Source organism: Cydia splendana, chromosome 4 (assembly GCF_910591565.1).
Source record: "Cydia splendana chromosome 4, ilCydSple1.2, whole genome shotgun sequence".
Lineage (NCBI taxonomy): Eukaryota > Metazoa > Arthropoda > Insecta > Lepidoptera > Tortricidae > Cydia > Cydia splendana.
In genome coordinates, this window is record NC_085963.1 from 18202081 (window position 1) to 18228223 (window position 26143).

Genomic DNA, 26143 nt, shown 5'->3' on the forward strand with positions numbered 1-26143 from the left:
CTAAGCAAGCTAGGTAAGAAACTGGGCACCCGAAATAACATGCTGCACAGATTAACCGGCACATCTTGGGGAGCCTCAGCGGATGTTCTGCGCACGACTGGACTCAGCCTGGTCTACTCGGCAGGGGAGTACTGCGCTCCAGTTTGGCTAAACAGCGCACACACTGAAAAGATCGATGTCCAACTGCGAAATACCATGAGGTGTATAACGGGGACGGTCAAGTCGACGCCTATTCGTTGGCTGCCAGCTTTGAGCCACATTCCACCTCCTCACCTCAGAAGACAGCACGCCTTGGTAAGGGAAAGCGAGAAAATAGTCCAGCACCCAAACCTACCCGTCTATCAAGAGTTCCTACACCCACCAAAGCACCGCCTGAAATCTCGGAACCCACCATACGAAACAGCAAAAGCCCTGCGGGAATGTGGGTTTAATATAAATGAAGAATGGAGAAAGGACTGGATGTCAGATCCGCCTAGACAGTCCCTATCGAACTTCGACCCTACAAAAAAGCCAGGATGTTTTTCGGCTCCCAGAAAGGAATGGTGCCAGATCAACCGACTTCGAACTGAGCATGGACGCTGTGCCGATTATATGTTCAAGTGCGGGTGGCGAGACTCGCCAGAGTGTGACTGCGGAGCTCCAAAGCAGACTATCCACCACATAACAGTCGACTGCCCTAAGAGAAAGTTTATTGGTAACCATGAAGACTTGCTCGCTCCTAGTGAAGACGCAGCCCTATGGGCCAAGACATTGGATATAGTTCTTTAATTCTTTATTACTTTCTAATACTCTAAGCGACTCGAAACTTGCCATACGATTAAAAAAAAAAACGAATTTACAAACTTTCCCAGGAATATAATTATATAGCCACGTATACTTTGTTATCCGCAGGGAGATTTGTAATTAAAGATACGCGTACCCAAATAAAGCCCCGAGAAAAACATGTCAAGTGAGGAAGCTGACGTAGGGAATTGTGGAAAACGAATAAAGGACAGACTACACCGGAACTAGATAGCAATGTGCAAGTTGCAGACAGAACATTGTTGAAGTTTCTGGAAACTTACACTAGGATTTAAAGCAATTCCATTCAGATAACTACTTGTGGGAATTAAAAAAAAAGTATTATTAATAATTTTATGTGTCTAATATTAATTGGACCTCGAATGTGTACAAGAGTTTGTCTACCTGGGCTCACTCATCAGCAATGAAGACGCGCACAGATGGCAAAAGGCGCCATGAGCAAATTGAACACAATTTGGCGGAACAGAAACGTCTCCAATGACACCAAGATGAGACTTGTGCGGTCTTTAGTGTTTTCAATTTTTCTCTACGGCTCGGAGTCATGGTCAATACGGGCAATAGACAGGAAAAGAATTGAGGCATTTGAGATGTGGTGTTGGAGGAGAAAATTGCGCATACCGTGGACAGCAAAACGAACCAACAAATCCATTCTCAACCAACTCAGGATCAAATCCAGACTATCCACAATCTGTTACCAACGAGTCCTGGGCTATTTTGGACATATTGCTCGAAGGCAGCCAGATAACCTGGAGAAACTGGTTGTTTGTGGAAAAGTGGATGGCAAGAGGCCGAGAGGACGGTCACCCACCCGTTGGTCCGATCAAGTAAGGAACATTACAGGACTTACTGTCACTACTGCCCTTAGACAAGCCGAAGACAGGGTGAAATGGAAGCACCTCGTCGAGGCCTCGGTGAAGGCATTTCAAGACAGGCACGACCTTCAGTAATGAAGAATACGAAGAAGAAGAAGAATATTAATTAGACAGGCAGAAGGAATATCTACCAAAGCCTGTCGAATCCAGTCCATTAAGGTATTGACTGTTTTCATTGTTTGCTAAATATACATTTCTGAGAACTTTTCCTATAGAAATTTGGCAACTTCGGAAACTTCTCCTCTCCCTCAATGCTAACCGCGCGCGTGGACGTGGACGAGACGTGGCGTGGCGTGACGCAGTGACAGTCTTATATACGTTTAGTGATTTGTTAGATTTTGGGTTCCGGTAGACGCCATGCATACGCAGCGTACAGAGTCGGTCTGGGAAGAAATTTTTTCCGTCTTCCGCTACAATGTGACGCTGTAACCGTCAACCGAAAACTAAAACCGCATACGCGAAAACGATGCCACAACGTATTACTTGCACCGGTTTGATCAATGTATGAATGATTAAAAATGGAATTAGAACGAGAGCCCTGGAAAATTAACTTTTCAATCCATTTTTCACCAAATGGCTTTACATACATTTTCAATCACGTAACGCGAGCTTTTAGTGAGCGACTAAGCTAAAATAACTTTGGCCTCGCGTTAACAAGCCTAACGTTATTTGCTTGATGCCAACCTTTGTACCTATCCCAGCTTTGTGTCCTATTTCCTGTTGTTTTTGCAAAACATACATACCTATTTGTATTCTGTTTGGGTCGCTACTGCTGTAAACATTAAACACTATAGGTACCGTAAAATGGGGTGAGTAGGGATTGCGAGGAGAGTCGGGTTATGAATGGGGAGAGAAGGGATGACAGGGGGGTGAGATGGTTTTAAAGGCTACTGCTACCTAAATAATGTATTCCTATTACAAATGGAGCTATAGTAATATTCATAATAAAAAAAATCTATTCAACAACGTTTCAAAATCACCTTTTGTATGAAATCCCATCTCACCCCAACTACGAGGGACTACGGGGTGGGGAGGGATTTTGTGTTTATCGTTAAAGTTATGAAATGGCACTACCTAAAATCATAAAAAACTAAAATACAAACAGCCGGAACATTTATTAATAAAATTAAGTTTGCATAAAATGTAAAAATAAAATATAATATTTAAAACTTTCGCGTTTTGAACACATTAATAGGGGTCTAGCCCGTCTATAAATGTGAGTAAAAATTAAACGTTATCCAGGTTTGAATGTCAGTTTTGTCCCTACTCACCCCATTTTACGGTATTTATTTATATATAAGCTGGTCAAAAACATTTGGGATAACGGGCGTCTTTCCAGTGGAAAGGATCATAGCGATTTGAGTACAATTTATCATTCCTTTCATCTTACAGCTTTTAAGAAATAGAGGTTTGAACTTTGAACATGCCCGTAAGGTCCCCAGCTGCAGCGTGAGGATTTTATTTATCAATGATGACCCCATTAAAGACGCATAACCGTAGGTATAACCTTAAAGGATGACTCACGCTAGACCGGGCCGGGGCCGGGCCGGAGCTAAGGGCGCTTCTTCTTTTCTATGGAAAGCACCACGTGATCACCGATCAGCCGTCATAAAAAATGACATGTCGAATGCCTCGGCCCGGGCACGGCTCGGTCTAGCGTGAGTCATCCTTAAATCATACTAAAAAATACCGAGCCGTCTACTGCGTTACAAATAGGTAAACAGTGTACCTAAACACGTATGGTTTTTTCTTCATAAACACATAAATAACACGGTGGTCAACGTCGCGTCAAAACGAAAGCTTCCGTTTTCAGGCCGTTTTATTTTTGAGAATTGCCCTTTCCCTACCAGATGCTTTGTTTTATTTCCACTGAAGTATTATGAAGCCCGGTTTTTTGGTCAGTGGGATATGGAATCTGAGTCATGGTTGTTTTCTATGTATTTAAGTATTTATATATTATATATATCGTTGTCTGAGTACCCACAACACAAGCTTTCTTGAGCTTACCGTGGGGCTTAGGCAATTTGTGTAAAATGTCCTTAATATTTATTTATTTATTTATATAATAAATTTATATAAATAAATAAATAAATAAATACGACTATACAAACGAGACACTGCGCACTCCCAAGGGAAGTTAGGAAATTGATATGGATATCTTTTGAGAAAACTAAAACTGTATAAATAGGTACTATTTAAGTACGTACAAGGTACATTTTGTATTAAATACCTACAAAGTAATACACCTACAAAGCACTTCCTGATAAAACATATATAAATAAGTCTTCTTCTTTTCCCTGCCCTTATACAGGGTGATTCATGAGACGTGAGCAGGACTAATCCTGCACACTCAGTAACTGATAATTGATCGATCACCGTCGTATTTAGGTGAAACAGCCAGATTTTTTCCTATTTTTTAACTTTTTGGTGAGGGCAAATTTAATCCTCTACAATCATGGTCACTCTACAAGACCTAATTAATAAGCATAAAACCTCTTTAATTTTTGATTACGAAGAAAATAAACTGTCAAACTTGAGTGAGATACGAGTTTTCAAAGGTAACCAGACCGCGATGACAGTGGTGACATTCAATTTGACACAGAATATCGGTAGTTTAGTATTCTAATTTTAGGGTGACCACGCATGTCGTAAATAAATTAATAACTTTTTTTTTTCAACACGACTAGAAAATTAACGTTAACCTCACTAATACTGATACGAAAGTGTTGCTTATAATCTACGAAATGCACAGTATTAGTCCTGCTCACGTCTCCTGAATCACCCTGTATATCCCACGTTATGTGGGGTCGGCACAACATGTTTTTCTCTTCCATTCTCCTCTGCCTTTCGTCACCTCAGCAGTCACTCCTTTCTTTCTCATATCCTCTCTCACACACACAAATAAGTAATAGCACATATTACAAAACTCAATCTACTGAAACGAAACGTACATTGAAGAAAATCACGATTGAAAATATGTACAAGTAACAAATGCCATTGATATTGTTACAGAAAATGGAACAGATAATAGTCTACATTGTTGTGAGAAGAACCGAAATACGAGTCTCACACAACACAATGTGCTAATAGCACCTGAAAGCAGAACAAATTGTTTCACTTAATACCGCTACACCTTTATCTATAGGGACAATTTGATTAGTGACTCTCTTTCGGTTGAAATGGCGTTCATTCCTTACGAAAAAATGGGACTGAGATTTTGGTGATTTGTATTTTCAACAGGTATGTACCTACTCGCAGTTTCTTGGTAATTTTATTTGAAATTACACCTATAATAAGGTAAACTTACTAGTGCCTCGATATGCTAATGCCCAATAGATGACACCTTGCTTTCACCTCTATTGACAATGACTTAAGTTTCAAGATGACATGTACTGGGACCGCGTCGAGCACCAGTACGTTTACCTTATAATACCTAATATGTGACGTCCCACGGTCAAAGGTACCTTATGGCGGGTATGGAGTTATGCATACCCCAGTAATCTACAATAAATAACCTATCGATAACACAAAAGATCAACCTTCTAGGTTGCGTAGTTACAGAGATATGATTTTTTGAAAATAATGTTGTGAAATGAGCAACTTTACGATAGAGAAGTTTTAAGTTTAGCCGCCTAAAAAACTATGTTCCTGAAGTAAGTTACATAGTTGACTACAAATAATAATGCCTTATATATCTGAGATTAAAAAAATATTGCGACTTGTTCTGTAATGCAAATAGAAACTTTTGATATCGACTGATTTATGTGTATACTAACCAATCTCTTGAAAATAAAGTTTTATTTCATTTTCACGATTGATTGCAATGAGCTCTCAAGATTTAAATTTTATCTATTAGAAAACGACACTGACAGACAGTTTAAGCAAAAAACAATACCGATTTAGAGGTGAAAATGTATTTTCTGACTTTTTCATATAAAATCACAAAATTGAATATTTTTACTTTTAATGTGACACACAATCAATTTTTCTGAGCACATATGAAAGAAATTCTGTCATTCAAATGAAATAAATCCTAAAACCCCAACTAAATACTATATTTAACCCCTTATGCCACTTTAAACTTACATAACAATAACAGTATTTGCTCCATACATTTACGAAAAGGTACCTTATGGAAATAAATCTAATAATACATCACTACAAAATATCAATCATATTATAGTTTATCTTTTATGAATAGAAAATATTAATTTACATTAAACTGCCCCCAATTTAATTAGTTCTTCGTCATAATAATCTTAAAAAAGACCAATAATTTGTATGTAATGAAAAGGTACCTTGTGGTCAAGTTACATGATGAGGCATGATGATGATGGAACAGTTAGGATAAACTAATAATATTTTGGGGTTAAGATGGTATAAATCGTCTATTTCTTATCAATAATATATTTCGGTTGCTATTGAAGATAAGCGGCATTGAGGTTCAATGACCTCAGATATTCCATAAGGTAATGCGTCGGGTATTGGCATTTTTCAGCAAACCAATGGCTGATTTACTGCATGCGACCAAACCAAATGAAGATTATTCTAGTTAAGAAAGACTTGACGAGAGTAACTTTGGTATAATAGCAGTCTACTTGGATTTGTGATGTCGGTCTATGTACGGTTATAATATTTGCGAGGCGCCCCAACCAGAACTGAAATTATGAAATTAGTTTTGCAGAATGCTAATACAGTTCTCTACCAAACTTCTTTTCCCGTATTGACTAGTTTTTTTGGGAATTTTCAATCTTTTTTCCATAAGGTACCTTTTCTACTAAACTCTGAGACGACATTACTAGGCTTATAACTAACTTATAACAAAAATAAAAACAGGTAAACAAACGTTACGCATTAAGGTTTCAGATCACACAATAAAAAAAAATTGAGCATTTTTTCACCTCTTTACAAAACATTTAATATCTCCGAAACTAGAAACCCTCATAAGGTACCTTTTCCCGTGGAACGTCACATATACCTATGGCCTTTTCAGATTTCCGTTTTCTTTTATAGATAAAACGTTTTTATATTGCTGCAACAAGACACAGTATGGTCTATAATGAAATTTAAGACTAATGTAGATTTTAGATTAAAAAAAATAAGCATCATAAAACAACTAATGGTAGTTTTGCTTGTGTGTTTTAACAAAAGGGCTCACAGCTTAGAAAGCTCATTCTATTCGGATGGACGGATCATTGATTATCTGTTTAATCTAAAACATAAAATAATATAATACTTCCATGTCCATTACACATACTCGTATATGTAGTTCTGAAAGTGCTATGAGCTTTTGTACAGTGTCTGCACCAGCGACAATACGACACGTTTTCATTGTTGCGTTAAAAATGTTGTTATAGAAAATGGAACAGGTAATGGCATCTATTGTAGCTAGAATGCTGTGTAGCAAAACACGAACTGCAACACGGACTAATGCAATTTAAGAGGAGGAAGAAATTGTTGCACTTGGCTTTTACGCAATAAGTAAAAAAATAGTCACAGATCTAACTTAATTAATAAGTACAAATTGAAGAAAGTTTCCAAAAAATTTAAAGGTTCTCACAAATCTGGAAGATGTCATAAAAAATAAAGGAAATTTGCTAGATTTGTGAGAATAAAAAAAAATCTTTCCGCGACATCTGTAAACTTTAAATTAGATAAATCGAAAACCCAGTCACTACCTACTGTCGAAATAGGTAGTCGATTAATTATGTATCGTTGTGTAGGTATCTACCTAATTTGGATATAAACCAGTAGGTGATCGCAGCCTTTCATGTCATTAAAATTTCACATTTTCGACTCCGGTCCGGATGCGTTCTTAAAACCTAAAAGCCAGTCCAACATGAATAATAAAGAACGGGAACCGAAAACAAGTTCCGTAAACAACCATTACGATCCCGCCGCAAATAAGTCGCGCAAACACCTGCAGGGCGGTTGATTAATAAATCAGGCATTCATTTATGCAGGACGTCTCTAATGCGAGGCTAGTGATGTGCCCATCCCAAGCTCAGGAGGGGCAGTCGTATATAAAGCCCTTTATTCGAAAAAAAATAGCGCCATCTATATTACTTAACGCTAAACTTATTTTTTAATTATGGCTACACTTTATTTCGTCCGAACGTCTTAAAATCTCGTCTCGTCGATTTACAAATTGTTGCAGATATAAAATTTGATAGCAATTTTTATTTTTTTAAGGGTTTTCTTAGTCAGAAATTCAGAATCTTTGGTCATTCTGATCCAGATTAAATAATTATTTTTATTTCAGGTTTTTTATGGAATATTTAGCTAACGGTGTCACCTCAAAATCGTGGCATTAAAAAAATTGTCCTACGGGGCGAACTGGAATGAACATTTTGTGGCTTTTAAATACCACACCAACATTGCCTAACAAACATACCCGTTAATAAATTATCTGTTACATATTATGTTATAATTACGGAAAAAGAATATAAAAGCAGTGTGTTTTTCGATTACTACATATTTTTTAAATCGGATTCCATTTAAAGATGTTTTCGATCAATGTCGATTTTATGTGTAAGTACCTAATTTTTTTTAATTATCATTGTTTCATTGCCAGTTGAATATTTTCGTGAGCAAGCAAAAAGTATTCTTAAAAACAGGCCAGAGAACTTTTGAGTTCCCGGTTCCCGGTAACAGCACATCACTAAATAGCAGAGAAGGAAAGAAAACAGCCGGCAGCTATTTATAAAGTCAATCGATACGGGTGTGCGACAAATGGGTCAACATTGCATTAGCTCTTCATCCCACATATTACATCCAAACACGGCTCAGCGTCGGGATCAAAATTCAGAACGTGTACGCTCATATTAATTACGAACGGCACATGGCGAAGGCTTCGAAGGCGAACATTTCGTGAATTACAAGCTGGAAATGTAATTTTAACTTGTGACATCTTGCATGAACAAAATTACTAAACAACTCGAAAATTTCTGCCCCCCCCCCCCCCCTAGTAAAACGTTACGTAACCACCAAGTGACCATTTTTTTTACCTAAAGGTCACAATTATATGGCGTAAAGTACCGGAAAGTCGCTAAAATACCTTTGTTATTGTTTTAATCGCGTTAATATTATTAATTAACATTAGAAATGTCTATAATTTTGGGAAAAAACACGTTTTAAAAAATGCGTGAGAGTATCTCTCTACGCGACCGTTCTGAAGGGTTAAAAAACAATGTTACGTAACGCGTAGTTCAAACCCCCCCCCTCCCGCCCCTGTAACGCATCGTAACGTTTTACAAGACCCCCCTCCCCCTCCCCCCAAATTCGTTACGTAATGTTCCCTAGGTAGTTATATATTTAACAGAAGTAAATAAGAGGTAAGTACATTATAAAACTGGTAAGTATGTTTCAATTTCTCGTAAGAAATATGTAAATTGTTTCATAGAGGCATAGCAACATTTAGTTGTTATACCTAGCTGTGATGTGCAATTATCTAATTGGTGCATAATTTATCTCACAAAATAAACTGTTGAATCACAATCGTATGTAGGTGTAGGTATATATGCGATAAGCAGTCATATTCTTTTTTCCATTTACCTACCCTCCTTTTGAAGATATACACAAATATTTCCTATTGTGTAGGTATGATAGAAAGGGTGGTTGAACCCATCTGGCAAGTTTTCCGGTAAAGCGGTCGTATTCCGAGGTAGGCTGCCAACGTCTTGGGACTATGCCAAAAGGTCCTCAATAATTCAGTTGGGAGCACCTGAATTTAATTAAAATTTAAAATGCTAGGAATTTCATTAACCTCCTTGAAATTCTGTCTAACTACTGAACTGAAAAAATGCCGAAATCCGCTCTCTGAATAATTGATACGTAGGTTCGCTTGAGAAAACTGTTAACCTTTTTTTGTCAAACGCAGAAAAACATCGCTGGCAGTCGTACTCCGGAACCTGTAGAGTGTAGGCTTGTTCAGAAAAAGATTTCAGCTGGCGTATATTTCTCTAGGGAAATCCGCCTTCTGAATGTCAGTCCGCATGTAGCCGTTTCTCGGCATACATATAAAGTGTACCTACAACAAGAACACAAGCAATGATACAACATATTACTTTTTCATACCGCCTCATAACTTCAAAGAAGATTTACACCCCGTAATAATGGAATCTTAAGTATGAACATTCCGTATATCAAAGCGGAAATCGCAGTGGCAAATACCAAGGATCACAGAACGTGTATTTAATTCTGTCTTTATCCACTCCGTCTCATTACCAGCGATCCCCGCGATCTCCAAAACAAGTTCTGACAAATTATCGTCAACTTTGAGGATGAAAGATGAATTTTGCGCTTGCCTCTCGTGTTAATCGTGTTAGTCGGAATATTTATCTTCTAATTATGAAAACGTACAACGACGTTTCTGCAAGGGATCAAAATGCTTCCGTCCAGTATTAACATGTCTAAAGTATGTGAATTGATGTGAATTATCCGCTGGGAACTTTTTCCTTTTATGTCTTTCAGAAACTTTACTCTGGTTCAATAGATAAGTAGTTCACGTACAGCCTAGTTAGAAATAGTTTCACCCCAAATTCATGTGCCTTTGTCCATTCATGCGGACTTTTCCCTCTCAATACGCAAGAGTTATTCTTTCCAAATAGAACAGGATATTTGAAATACGCAAGTCTTTGGAGAAAACCCTTTTTATCGCAATGGGTGTCATTGGGCCGAGCAATTTTGGTGAACGTTACGAGGGCATAAAATGTTACAGGCCAGTATAAAGCAGGTAAATAACAATTGTAGCATCTAAATTAAAACACTTATGAGCACATCCAGTGACGGATTCAAGGGTCCTTAAATAAATGAGTGCATAATTTATTTTTAGGTCAGCATTCGTTGCAAAAAATAAAGCGAATTCGGCTGGCTTTCGGAGAATCGGGAGAATTTCGCTGAATACTTTGAATAATCCGCTTTGAGCCTCGCTTCTTGTTTGTTCTGTAAATCTGCCTACAAGGGTTTGGCGGGTGTTGTTAGTATAACTAATTGCGATTTGCTTCTCATTTCATAGACTAGAGACTTCCATTGATTATTTAATGCTACCGGGACGCCTTAGGGACCTTTTAACTGTTGAAACTTGAACGTTAATGCTTGTTTAGCATTTGATGAAATGGGTTATAGGCCAAGAAAGGTACGCTCGGCTAGTATGGCGGTATGGAAATAATTAGTAATAGCTGAAATTTTCGGTGTATGGGACAGATAATAAATCTAGTGATTACGTCGACACATAATCCAAATAAATATATTACATTTAGGTATTTAAAAAAAAATGTAAATATATAAAAAATCACAGAAAGTTTGTAATAAATATTAATAACATTTTTTAAATTTATACTCATAGAGAAATATTTGCTTTATGACATTAAGCATGAATCACACAAAAAATAATTCTGTATCCTACATTTAAAGTAAGTAACCTACGGTTATTATTAAATTCAGTATATTTCCGTCCTCAAAAATGGTAATAGGCTATTTTTTCTCTCATTATTTCCAAATTACAATAAGTACAAGCGTTGCAATTTAATCGTACACTAAATAATACCGTATGGTAGGTTTTATGGGGTTGTGCATTAATTGCCTGGTTAAAAATGGTAATAGATCAATATCATATGGGATTTTTATTATGAGTTCTCTTTCGTCGAATACTGTAAAAATCGGCTTGAAATATGATTCGTAACACAAAAAACCATCAAAAACGTTATCGTTGCTTTAAAGTTGCCGCGCACGAGCCAGCGAGCTAACGCGATTGGTCATTGCATGGAGCGGGGCGACGGAACGATGAAACTTCCATCGCCCCGAGCGCGAATATCAAAACATATGTACCAGTGAACGTAAAAAATATGGGAGACTAGATTCGAACTAATTATCAGCTTTAATCTGAGCAAGAGTGCTGTAAATAAGAAAGTAAATTTTACGTAATTGCAGGCTTTCCGTCTTTGCGTGCGCGTTAAATTTAATACAATAATAGGCCAATTATATAGGGCTATTATACTGACACACACCCAATTTGATAGCAGAAAAAGACGCGAAATTAAAATTTTCTTAGGGAAATCAAATCTTCGCGCCTATAAGTTTAAACCATTTAAGGTTTCAATAGAGGTCATTTAAGTACCACCCCTCACCACTAAAATGTAATTATCAAAAACGACAGTTGCTAATGTTCCCCAAAGTAAGCATTTCTAGTTATTGCTGCAATACAGTGGTACCGGGCACCTTGCGACGCAAGGCCGAGCAGGAATCGCAAACCTTAAAATATTTGCACTAATTAATTGAGTTAGGATTTTGTTAGTACTCTTTAATTGAATAGCAAAAAATATAAGTTATGTATTAGAAATACCGTTTTTATTCGATTTTTAATTAAGTAATTATTGTTAAACTTATTTTTACCGTGTGGTGTCGGTTAAAATTTCACTAGTAACATCATTTGGCGACTAGGGCAATAAAAGGCGACACCATAACCAACAAATTAACAAACAACAATAACCAACAAATTAACAAACAACAAAAATTTGCAGTAATATTCCAAAACTCGACTGAACGCAAGCGCACCGAACCGTGTCGCTCCCCTGACGCGACTCAGTGTCATAAAACGTAAGGCCGTGCATGGTCTAATAAAACATGGTCTTCCATTCCCAGAGTGACACGGGCCTACGTCACAATAACATTGCCACTTTATTTCAACATAACATGTTACATGGGTACATTATACCTATGGTTAATAAGTTAAAATATTTCTTTATAATTTTATAATTTTCATTTATATGTATTTTAGCTTAAATTTTACAATAACACGTCATTTTTAATTACTCGTTAGCAATATCTTCCGATTCACGAAAGAAATTTCAGACTTTCGGGTAATTCTGTTTATACTACTGGCAACACAGGATAGCGCTGTGCACATTTGACAATTCGGATCTAGATAACTTCATGCCCTGACCGTCATCCTTGTCGAACGCGTGTTAATTGTTATTTCCTTCTCGCTCAGTGTCAGCAGTCGCAGTGTTTTCCAAACTTTTCACGCCGTAAGCTTGGTAATTAATGTGTAACTGTGAATTAGTTTTTCAAACGTTTGTCTTGTATAGATAAATAAAGTTTAATTTAATACATTAGATTTGTTTTATTTTACTATGTTTCTACATGAATAACTTAAAATTAATGCCCTTAAAATAATTTTCACCGTTGGTTAAAATTCTCCCACATTTCAAAGTTTGAGAACCTGTAAACAGCATGATGACGTAGGCGCGTGTCAGTTAGGTCATACGCGAATCTCGGAATGGAGTACCAGGCGGAGTATATTATTATACCATGGTCAGTTATACAAGGCAAATTTTCAAGTCATTGGCTTGCTGTTTTTCCATCTGGAAGGTCGTGAAGCTAAACTGCTGGTGAGTTTTTGAATTTGTACCTCAGTTTAGCTGACTATATTGAAATAGTTATTTATTTTACAAGGGGGCAAAGTTGTTGTTTAACCGCTCGTGCTAATATTGATACTTGAGTAAGTAAAACATTCGAAACATGGAATCTTGAGCGTTGCGAGGGTTTCAAAGCACGAGGGTTAAACAAAATTTGCCCCAAGTGAAACACAAAATGTTTCACCACACCAACCCAAAGCAAATATTAAATGTAAAAATATCATACAAAATCAAATACAAATGAATTTTATTAAATATTTATGATTTAAAAGTCAATTCTACCAGCAAACATAAGAAAACAACTCAAAATTTGCATTTGATTCCTTTGCCTCACTTGTGAATAAAATGAAACTTTGCTCTCAGTTTTTGAAGTGCAAAGTAAGCCTTTCCGAGCTGGTGTGAAATAAATAATTAAATTTTTCACGCCACTGTTCGGAAATGTGGCAATAGATGGTCTAAAACCAAGCTGGAAAGTAGGCAATAGCTGTAGCACCTGAACCACCACTACTACAATGTTTCATTATTATCATCATCTGTCATTGGTGACAGTTCGCTACAGCAATGAGTATAATTTAAAACATAAAAATCAATAAAAGGTCTTTTTTGGCGCAACTTTTTCCTTCAAAAATAAATTTAGGTTATTTATAGGACCAATTTCTTGTTTAATAAAAACACGAAATGTCAAACTATTCATTCATTCAGTCAGTTCATTCGATTCACGCTTAAGGCGTTTTTTACTTTTGTAGCTGTTTGTGGTTTTTTAGCAAAAACGCTTCTAAGTTTAGAGTCGGTTTGAAGCAAACAACATAAAAACGCCTCTTAAATGTAATAAAAAAGAAAAAAGGCGGGATCGGAAAATTCTCACTGAATTGGATAGTACTATAAAATATAAGAAACACGTATCTACGCTCGCTATAAAAATGAGTTCTTCTAGTGAAGAAAATTATATTCTTACGCTGACGCCTACCGAAATTCAAGAGACAGCACAGGCAGTGGCTAGTGATTTGCTACCAGAGAAATCGCGGGCTAGTACTTATAGTTATCCAAATGTTTCCTTATTTCCTCGCAGTAGTCGTGAAAAGCACTATGTAATGCCTCGGCCGGAAACGCTAAAGATGGAGTCGTATTATTCGAGGGCCTCCACCAACGTGTCGGCCCTCAAACTCACTCGTCCATCTTTTAGCGGTTTTCCGTCCTCTCCTACAATGTACTATAGTTGTCCGTTAAATTATCTAGCAAATAAAAACGATCCGGAATAGTGATGTGAAAGTGCAAGAGGATATTAGAAAGAGAGATGCCTAAGAGTAGCATACCATAATGAATACATGTGTCTTAGCTGTATATTGTATTGTTATAAATAATGTTAAAAATGCTTTATGTTGTTAATGTGTTCCAAATTGTGCCGCTTTGGCATTAGCTGTAAGGTGCAATTTGTTATTTGAAATAAATAAATAAATACAATAAATGTTAATTTTACAAAATGTACCTATCAAATTGTATACTTTACTAAATATCTCTCTCCTCACAGGTGTTACAATAAAGGGTGTACGTACTACATAATTAATTAAACACTCATAATATAATTATATTACATACACATAATAACTATATCATAGGATATGTATAATCACATTGGTTTGGCGTCTTCCCACCACCAGGCGATAACAAACATGTTTCAATATTATTCTTAGGTTCCGAATATCGGTACAGCTGTTTAATGACAGCATTTACACAAAAATAAAACGCTAATTACTACAGATGCAACGGATAGTTGTTTGGCCGCATACAGGATACCGGATGTACGGCCTGACCATAGGCCGAATATTCGGTATTCAGCCGCCGAATATTCGGCCGACGGAAATATTCAGATTTTTCAGGTGCGCATTGTGGAAGTTTTGGCCTGTTTCGTAATGAACTTTCGCGCGGTATATAGGTCTATCACTAGGTACGAAATTAGTGCGCGAGCTAGTGAATCGAACGTTTAAATTGTTTTAAAATAATAACCGAGTACGATTTTATTCCGATATCAAGCATAGTTATTTTATTTAGTACCCTTATTTTAGTATCCGGTATCCGTCCGTATATTAAAATAAGGGCGAGATAGGATACCGGATAGTAACCGAATATCCGGTGCATCTCTATTCGGAACCTAAAGTTTTAATCCTGCATGGTGCAAATGTGTATAATTTTGAGACAATGACTTGAAAATTTGTCTTGTATAACTGACAAAGCAACCTGCCTGTGTGGTAGGAGTGTGGGGGAGAGAGGGAGGTATATGCTAGAAAAAGACAATACGACCTAGGGGCTGTCCATACATGACGTCATCTATTTTTGACGATTTTTGTCGCCCCCCCCCCCCCCCCCCCCCCCTAAATTCATCAAAAAATCATGCTTCGAATGACACCGTTTCCTCCTGCGTCATGCTAACATCGTCCGATGTCCAGACCCCCCCCCCCCAAATTTGAAATGACTTAAATTTATGAATAGCCCCCTACGACAGTGTTGCCACTCTCAATATTATTTATTCTTAGGTTCCGAATATGGTAAGTTATTTAATTAGCGTTTTATTTTTGTGTAAAACGCTGTCATTTTAAAGCCGTACTTTTCGCCTTATTGCAAAGGAGTAAGGTGCAAAAGTGTAATCATATATTTCACGTCGACTCTCGTCGTGTTATACTTATTATGGAACTTACTATGTTATACTTATTATGGAACGTAAACTATGAATTGAAAGAGCACGAAATAGTCAATATAACACGTTTGTTGAAAAAAAAAAGGCTACAGACGCTTAGGCGCGAAGGGTTATTGTCTCATAGAAAATTTGAATTTCGCGCCTTTTTCTACTGACAAAGTTGTTGGATAGACGTTAATATCAAATTAAAGAGTGGGCCTACACACTTCGCTGTGACAGAATGTGAAAGTGTCACCAAAACTGTCAAATGACTACGATAATAAGTATTCCTTTTATAATGCCACTCCACACTATGCCATTCTGAATAAGAACGATAGATAGTCATGCGCAATTTTTATTTTTGTAGTGGGTCATAATTGACGTATATAATTACGAATATAATTTGAACATCAACCAATAATATTGGAAATGATATCAGTTATTTTTAATCAGCTATCATTCACGCGCGCGTTCATTTTGCTCAAACTTGGCCGCACAAATATTTGGTGTGAGCGAGACGCCCGCGCACGTTCGAATTGGCCTGTCACTTGTAGCAACTTGTAGGTAAGTACATACTTACCTACATACTATCCACGCGTCCTTGGCACGAACTCCCGCCACCGCCCGCATTGAAACTGTCCCCGCGCGCCGCAAGGAAATGTAATCCTTAGCATTAGCGCAAAGAGTTCAAATTTGGTAGTTTCATTTAGCGAATTTGTTAAAATGCACATATTTATTACATTGACCATATTTTTGTGTGATTATGTATTGAATATCACTTTGAACGTTATCAGAACAAAGTCTGCAAGAAATTATATCTATAACCATTTTTTCTAGAATGTTTAAGGCGTAAATATATATACAAGTGATACAAATAATATTCATGTCAGATTCTCGGATAAATAGCTTAATGAGGTAGTTTTATGGTAATTCAATCAAAGACCTAATTATTACTTTTTTTTATATCAAGTTACGACGTATATCCGTGAGGCCCCGCCATTTATTGAATTAGTTATTTTCCGTGTTAATATTTTGACTGATTCCATTGTCGACTCATTATAAATATTATTTTAGTCACGTTTACGAACTAAAAATACTATTACTATTTTTAACAAACAAGAACGGCTCTTTTTTTTAACTATTTTTTTTTACCTACTTCCGGACAGAAAGTTTGTTGGATTCGAAAATAAAGTATCTTAAAATGATCTAAAGAACAGGAATAAAAAAAAATTGCCTATTACTAATTAATGTTTAACGTAACCGTATCTTTACTGGAGAATTAGGTAAATAAGCCCACCATTTTCCCTGCAATGTGAACCCAATTAGATGGAAACGTATTATCATATCCAATATCCCATGTTTGTTTCCATGGCATCCTTTACAATTAATGGGAACTTTTGTGGTGTATGACCTTTGAATTAAACTTTCGTAGCTAATGGTCACAAAGAGCCGATAAAAATTATAATAGACCTAGGTATACGAAGAGGACTTCGTATAGGCTTTGTATATAGCTAGGAAGCTATACGAGTATACTGATAAACTATAATATACAAGTTAAAACGAAACCGAGACTCAAATAAGTCCTTCTAAAACCGCTTAGATTAGTCCGAAGCGGAAATGCAGTGAAACTCGCTAAAACTATCACTCGCGCTCATGCGATTGCAAGTTGCAAGTATCGAAAAGCTGCCAGAGCGCCAGCCCGACTCAGCCGAGTCAGACGGGCTAATTGCGGGCCGCTTTCAGTCTAGCTCAGCTAGGCTATACAAACTGAGCTAAAAGACTGCAAGCTGAAAAGCGCCAGACGGCCTGCGATTGTGAGCTTGCTGTATATTCCCATTTGTGCTGCGAACACGGACTACCTACTCTGAGGACCCTGTATAACAAGACTACGAGATCCGTAATTAGAGTCGGTCCAAGATATTTCTGCATAGCTTTAGCAGTGACAAAGTGTGGCAATGTCATCAGTAATGTCTAATTTCTATGAACATATGACGTTTATGACACTCTCAGTTTGTTTTAATCAAGTCGGTGCAAAATTGGCTTATACATCAGACTCTATGAGGAAATAAGATGAAGCACTTATAAGTACTGGTTCTCCTGAGCCGTCAACTCCGTAAGTGATTGAAATTACACCCCATCGCTGAATGTTGTCTGCATGAGGAATTAGGAAACGTGTGATTAAGTCAGAGTATTAACGTAGTAAGATTTAAATGCGAAAATTTTAGAGATATTTATTTTTACACGAAACGGAGATGCTAATGGGCATGCGTTTGGAGTCAGAAGTTTGTTCTTCGTAATAGGTAAGTATAGTAAATAGTTCGCGAACCTAAGTATACACAAACGAACGTTTCAGAAAAGGCATGTACAAGCCTATCTAACCATTCTAACCCGTGGTTACGGGTACTTACAAGAAGTTTATGCCACAAGAATTTGGAATACCCACGTAACTGCGCTAAAGATTTACAAGTTTCATTTCAGCTTCAAGTTTAGTTAAAGAATTAGTGGCGACATCAATTATTGTAAGTTATAACGTAAACGGAACAACCTGTGAATTCGGTACAGTTAGTAATTAGGGAAGTTTCGACAGCTTTCCCTAACAGCTTTGGAAAGTAATTATAAGCAACAAGAACAGATACCTACAGACCCAGCAATGTTTGTGAATATAAACGGAGTAAAACGTTAAAATTAATTATTTTTGTTTTGTATTTGATTCACTGCTAAGCCACAATTGCGTAGAGTTACGTCGTAGCCCGTAGCAGGTGCATCCTGCTTTGTAGCAAGAATATGACGGCTTTAGATAATGTGTGACGACAATGTGTCGTTAATATCGGCGCTGAACGGGTTCATAATAAAAATTAATACCTACTAATTCGTTCCTGGACTTCTGTGGCGAATGGCAGGAGCATGCACAAAGCCGTGACGAGTGGCGATGATAGACAGGGGAGGCCTTTGCCAAGCAGTGGGACTCAATATAGGCTATTTAAAAAAATCGTAACCTATTATAATACCCAATTAAGACATAATTAATATAGGACAGGTATACGTGATACGGTACCTGCTACTAGTGTTTCACTAGTAGATACATTATGCTTATCAAACTATCAAAATTATTTAACTATAGGTTAGTAGGTATTCTCAGTATGTGATAAAATATTAAGACGGCCACTCAATATTTTATCATTATCCGGTAGATAAAATATGCTCAGGATAATCCGGGACCGTTTGTGGACTTTTCTACCCTCATCCGTCGACGTATCCCTTATCCCTTCGAGATTGCTTTAGATACCAGAATTTAATTTCCGAAAGTGTGCATACTTCTTCACTTCGCCAAAACTTTAAGACTGCGGTTTATAAGGAGAGAGCTGCAAAATTAAATTAGGCACTTCGCACCTTAGGGGAAGCGCTTATCTAATATTGGACACGAATTTCAGAAGTCCTTAAAAATTTAGATGCTTTATTAAGAAATTTCAACTTCCCCTTAAGTCTTGATAAGGTGACTAGGGTGACTACAGCTTGGCAAAAAAGAGTAGAAATTAAAAAGTGGCAACATTGTAGTGTCGTTCTTATATATTGGTTTGAAAGGGTTCAAACCAATATACATATATAAGAAAACGGGACGACACTATACAGTGTTGCCACTTTTTAATTTCTACTCTTTTTTGCCAAGCTGTAAATTATTGGAAGTAGATCACCGTTGAGCAGAATGTTGCATTTTATAATATTCTTCGAAAGATACCGCTGCTATCTTGACAATTTTGAATGATAACATTGTTCACATGAAGAATACCTATAGTTCGTTTTTTTTAGCATTAGAAAGAAGGTAATCGATCTTGACAAGTCATTTATTTTTTATTAAAAATCACCATTGAAAAATAAGTCACAGCAAATATGTTAGAATTATAAATCATATACGATCTTTTACATTCTTTTGCTTTCATAAGTAACATAAACTAATTTTTTAAAGCGTTTTTCAATATTTTTTAATAAAAAGACACGTTAAGATTGTTTACCTTCTTTCTAATGGTAAAAAAATTCACAGATTTCGTGCCTCACACGACTATCGAGCACATTGGAAATGAATCTACGGAATTCGAAAAAATATTGTAGCTGAGCGACGAGAAAGTCTGGATAAGGAAAAAGTTACATAATAAAACTACAACGTTGAATGATAATTATTTTATTCTTAGACTAACACAAGTATCCTGGACATAACGCATGTGAACAAACAAATTGCAAAATTTCCACACGCGTATCCAAGTTTGAATAATTGTCGCCGTGGCGCATAAGTATAGGTACATATTTCATTTTTCGATTAATAAGCAGGATATATTAATGTTCAAAGTACAAGAAAATTATTACACGGCAAATCCGTAGTCAACTCGAGAAGTCGAAGCCGAAGATCGGCAGCGGCCCATTTGCTGCAAGATATGAAATTTTCTTGACAGCAGTTTGACGCGACGAGAGATGACCATAACAGCGTTTGTCTATGTTGCACCAAACCTGAGTTCCAATAGGTACTACCAGGGTTCAGCATCAGCTATCTTGGGTAATGCTCTACCATGTGCTCATCATGACGAATCGGGTGTCCAAAACAGCGTGTGCCTATGTTGCACCAAACCTGAGTTCCGCTAGGTACAACCAAGGTTCAGCATCAGCTCTATCTTGGGTACTACTCTCCTAAGTGCTCATCGAGACGAGTCCGATGACCAAAACAGCGTGTGTTTATGTTGTATTAAACCCGAGCTCCACTAGGTACTGCCAGGGTTCAGCATCAGCTATCTGCTAGCAGCCGCCAGCAACATGCTGAGGTGAGACCATTTCGTGGCACTTTTTCTTTTTTATGTTTCTCTGTATAAGTTTTTATTTTGTGTTTCTCCCTCTCCCTCTCCCTCTCCCTCTCCCTCTCCCTCTCCCTCTCCCTCTCCCTCTCCCTCTCCCTCTCCCTCTCCCTCTCCCTCTCCCTCTCCCTCTCCCTCTCCCTCTCCCTCTCCCTCTCCCTCTCCCTCTCCCTCTCCCTCCCCTCTCCCTCTCCCTCTCCCTCTCCCTCTCCCTCTCCCTCTCCCTCTCCCTCTCCCTCTCCCTCTCCCTCTCCCTCTCCCCCTCTCCCTCTCCCTCTCCCTCTCCCTCTCCCTCTCCCTCTCCCTCTCCCTCTCCTCTCCCTCTCCCTCTCCCTCTCCCTCTCCCTCTCCCTCTCCCTCTCCCTCTCCCTCTCCCTCTCCCTCTCCCTCTCCCTCTCCCTCTCCCTCTCCCTCTCCCTCTCCCTCTCCCTCTCCCTCTCCCTCTCCCTCTCCCTCTCCCTCTCCCTCTCCCTCTCCCTCTCCCTCTCCCTCTCCCTCTCCCTCTCCCTCTCCCTCTCCCTCTCCCTCTCCCTCTCCCTCTCCCTCTCCCTCTCCCTCTCCCTCTCCCTCTCCCTCTCCCTCTCCCTCTCCCTCTCCCTCTCCCTCTCCCTCTCCCTCTCCCTCTCCCTCTCCCTCTCCCTCTCCCTCTCCCTCTCCCTCTCCCTCTCCCTCTCCCTCTCCCTCTCCCTCTCCCTCTCCCTCTCCCTCTCCCTCTCCCTCTCCCTCTCCCTCTCCTCTCCCTCCCCTCCCCTCCCCTCCCTCTCCCTCTCCCTCTCCCTCTCCCTCTCCCTCTCCCTCTCCCTCTCCCTCTCCCTCTCCCTCTCCCTCTCCCTCTCCCTCTCCTCTCCCTCTCCCTCTCCCTCTCCCTCTCCCTCTCCCTCTCCCTCTCCCTCTCCCTCTCCCTCTCCCTCTCCCTCTCCCTCTCCCTCTCCCTCTCCCTCTCCCTCTCCCTCTCCTCTCCCTCTCCCTCTCCCTCTCCCTCTCCCTCTCCCTCTCCCTCTCCCTCTCCCTCTCCCTCTCCCTCTCCCTCTCCCTCTCCCTCTCCCTCTCCCTCTCCCTCTCCCTCTCCCTCTCCCTCTCCCTCTCCCTCTCCCTCTCCCTCTCCCTCTCCCTCTCCCTCTCCCTCTCCCTCTCCCTCTCCCTCTCCCTCTCCCTCTCCCTCTCCCTCTCCCTCTCCCTCTCCCTCTCCCTCTCCCTCTCCCTCTCCCTCTCCCTCTCCCTCTCCCTCTCCCTCTCCCTCTCCCTCTCCCTCTCCCTCTCCCTCTCCCTCTCCCTCTCCCTCTCCCTCTCCCTCTCCCTCTCCCTCTCCCTCTCCCTCTCCTCTCCCTCTCCCTCTCCCTCTCCCTCTCCCTCTCCCTCTCCCTCTCCCTCTCCCTCTCCCTCTCCCTCTCCCTCTCCCTCTCCCTCTCCCTCTCCTCTCCCTCTCCCTCTCCCTCTCCCTCTCCCTCTCCCTCTCCCTCTCCCTCTCCCTCTCCCTCTCCCTCTCCCTCTCCCTCTCCCTCTCCCTCTCCCTCTCCCTCTCCCTCTCCCTCTCCCTCTCCCTCTCCCTCTCCCTCTCCCTCTCAGTGAGAGTGTTATTCTGCCGTCATAATCCCGATAATGTATAACACAACTTTCCGAGATATAAGGGGATCGCACTTTTTCGTGAAATCGGACCGTATACTGGAGCGAACGAAAAGACATTTCCAATGTCAAAAAACGAACTATAGAATATAAGTAGTCACACATTAGTCATAATTTCACGTTAACCTATAAGTTAGTGTCTTAATTAGTAATAAAAAATCTTCCGAGATAGTATTAAAAATGAATAATGAATAGAATAAGTAATTGAAAATTATGAATAACGTTGACCTTATTATAGAAAGTAAATATTCCTAAAAGTCAGAGTTCCTATTAAAAAAACTTAAATTTAATATTTAATTATTCTCATGTCTTCTCCTGCAAATAAATACTTAACGTAATTTGCCTACCATTGATGTTCGATCTTATTCCGAGTCTATAATTTGGGAGCAGAACCATAAACAACACTTTAAAATGCACGCAAACGATTCACGTGCACCACGTACGGGCAATCTCCGGAGCCGGTACAAATTCACCAGTGGAAGCCTAACTGCCGCACATAAATCTTCGAGCATACCGATACAAAGCCTATTAATCTGAGTTCAACACAACCCTTCAGGAGGGCGTACTTGTGAACCTTTCACAGGGGCAGTGGGCTATCGAACGAACCGCTCATTTGTTAGTGCGTCGCCGGCAGAGGCAGCCAAACATCCACGTGTAGCGCCGATTTATGAATTAAAAACAAAACATTTACACAGATAAAAACACATTTAATTTTTTTTTAAGAATTAGTGTTTACTTACAGGGGCGCGCGGTGTTGTGTGGTGATTCTGTGAGGTTGGCAGCGCCGGGCGCGTAGCATGCCGGGCGTGGTGCGGCGTCGCGCGGCTGCGGCCGACTGACGCACGCACGCGCCTCGCAAGGACGCTACGCGCTACAGCTACGAGGGCGCCTTTGCACCGAAGCTACGAAGGGTGCCTTTTGCATCGTTAGGGGGTGAATTTTAGTCTCGAGTAGCAGTAGAGTCGAAACTTTTAGCGAACCAGTATAACTGCTCTTCCCGTCCACTCATATTGGTACGGATTTCGCAGTCACACTTACACAAGTTCAGCTAAGCGTTTGTCGTGATGCGTCTCGGCTGCGCTCGGTGAACAATGCGAACACACGGGCAGCTTACAGCCTTCTATGAAACGCTGTCGCGAATGGGGAAACGTATTCTTTTCAAAATAATGATGTGCGTGTCGCTTTAACTGTCGACTTTCTAGTTTCGCTGCCAACTTGAAAGCCAAGTTATAGAGCTAGGTACGATTATTTACTTCTACTTTTAAAAACCTTTAATTATTTTTCATTTCCGTGTAAAAGTGTCCGGTCGTAGCTCAATCCCGAGACGGTGATTACGCTAACGTCCGGGGGTAGATTTGGACAATAAAAGTAAACGTTTCAAGCCGCTGGGACATAACTCCTAAACGACATAACTTCGTTATTCATGTTACGGTAAAACAACAGATTTTTCGCGTTGAAAGTTGGCGCAAACAATAATAAAAGTCTTAGGTTTGATCTCGTGAAATGTTTTTTGCAGCTTGGGGCGAAGTTAGGACAAAGTTCGCTCATGTCCAGCATAATTACTGTATTAGTGTAGTCTATTACAGTTGGATACAGTCGAATATTGTGACATGTTTTGTTTAAGTACTTACATAATTTATTTTACGTTCAACCAGCATTTTTTATTTAAAATGCTTACCATAGTGCATAAAACAAGTGAATAGGTAGATATGTGTGTAGATAGTTAGATACCCAGAGCTACAGTATAGCAATACGTATCAGTTTTTAAATTTCGATTTAATGCGTGCTATGATTATGTTTACTCGTATGTCAACATTTTTAGTCAAATAGGCAGAACCTATACCTAAGCTCAGCAGCTTTTCCTAGGTAAAATCTTATTTTTGTAATAAAACCACAATAAAACACCACTGAGTAAATAGTTCGGCGGTTACGGTCATCTAAAAACTGTTCCACAAACCAATAACTTACTGGTAATGGGAGCGCAGGGACTATTATACTACTCTTTGGCGGGGACTTTTGGAATGGCCGAATAGCGCTGTCTCGGCCAGTAGTTGGTCAACCGTGGACCCGGAAATAATACGTTCCTTCACAGGGAATTTGTGGCTTTTTCAACGGAGACTGCGGGAAGTGATTCGTATTTTTTGAATGGTAAAATATAAGTACTCAAATTACTGGGTGAGTTAATGCTAGCGAAGTTATTTGTTTTAAGAGTATCAGGCACTGATGAAGGCTGGGAGCCTCCCGCTAATACAAGTAAGCCAATCAAAATCTTACAACTTTAATCACTCGCTCTTTTATCCATCAGGCTCACCTATGATTGAAGTTTTGATATGATTGTCTAAAGAACACGTAACGTCGCATGAAGATGCATTACAAAGTAACAACATCGAAAATATAGTCTTCGTTCATTGCGGGTTCATAAAACCGCCAATAGCAAATAATTATAAATACTTAGCTCACCTCCTCGCATTTGATACCCACAGGATGTGCAGTGAATCAACTTAGCAAACATTGTGTATGTTTGATGTATTGAATTGATTTGGCAACAATTTTAGAAGGGGTATACCTACAGTTACCTTTATCATATTTGTGGAATTTGTAATGATCTCATATCTACACGCGAATAGCCGTATCATTATCCCGGTATCAATTTGTTAATACCTACATATGTACTTCATGTGCAACACGCGCATTTTTCTCTGAGATCAAAAGACATTAGAAAGTTTAACAGAAAATCCGGAAAATAACAATTTAGTAAAACAGCTGGTGTGTAAATGTAAAAAACATAGAATGCAGGTTAGTAAAGTACCTATGCTAATGCTAAGTGAGAATAATTTGCGTCGAAACGCACAAGGGTCGACCTTTTGGCACACCCCCGGCTCGATTCAATTACCTGGCCCTAATTTAAATTAGGTGTGCACTGTCTAAAAATACACCCATTTTTAATGCTGTAGGTACGAAGCTTTAAAGGCAGTGATTAGGGTAAGCTTCAAAATATTTATTATCCTTATGTAAAGTCGGTCTAAGCTAACTCTGCACAGATTTTAAAGTGCCAGAGTGTCTACAATCAGCATTTGCGCAACATTTTTAGAGGCAAGTACATTCTTCCACCGCCAATCTCAATGTTTTATAGTCTTGTGGAGATAATATAACATTTAAATAAATGATTTAGATTATTATAAATTAATAAAATAATAACTATAGTGGGGGTAATATCTTCTCTGCATGAGCGTATACCGGTGATTGCGCCATCGTGTGCTCGCGCGGCCTCAGGTGAAAAGATCCCACGCTTACCCGCCGTCTGCGACGCTAGCTCTATCTGTTTACTCTTCCTACCACTAATACTGGTGAAAATTTTGGCACTCATGACTTGGACACGTAAATATGTCTAATCAGATTCTAACTAGGTATGTTTTTATTTAGTTAGTGTTGATGAGTATAGTTGTTTTAAGGCTCAATCAATCATCATCTAGCCTAGAAATATGTTTTGCTCTTGTTTAATATTAATTGCGTCGTTTTTTTAGGGTTCCGTACCCAAAGGGTAAAACGGGACCCTATTACTAAGACTTCGCTGTCCGTCCGTCCGTCCGTCCGTCTGTCACCAGGCTGTATCTCACGAACCGTGATAGCTAGACAGTTGAAATTTTCACTCGCTCTTTTATCCATCAGGCTCAACTATGATTGAAGTTTTGATATGATTGTCTAAAGAACACGTAACGTCGCATGAAGATGCATTACAAAGTAACAACATCGAAAATATAGTCTTCGTTCATTGCGGGTTCATAAAACCGCCAATAGCAAATAATTATAAATACTTAGCTCACCTCCTCGCATTTGATACCCACAAGATGTGCAGTGAATCAACTTAGCAAACATTGTGTATGTTTGATGTATTGAATTGATTTGGCAACAATTTTAGAA

General features: G+C 39.1%; 1 protein-coding gene across 1 annotated transcript in view; it reads right to left on the reverse strand.

The window, feature by feature from the left end:
• Positions 1 to 23401, reverse strand: part of LOC134790077 (serine/arginine repetitive matrix protein 1-like) — a 41663-nt gene extending 18262 nt beyond the window's left edge. Inside the window, exon 1 of the mRNA XM_063760840.1 lies at positions 22963 to 23401. The gene's annotated coding sequence lies outside the window, so the exon portion shown is untranslated. The remainder of the gene's footprint in view (positions 1 to 22962) is intronic.
• Between the last annotated feature and the right edge of the window lie 2742 nt (positions 23402 to 26143).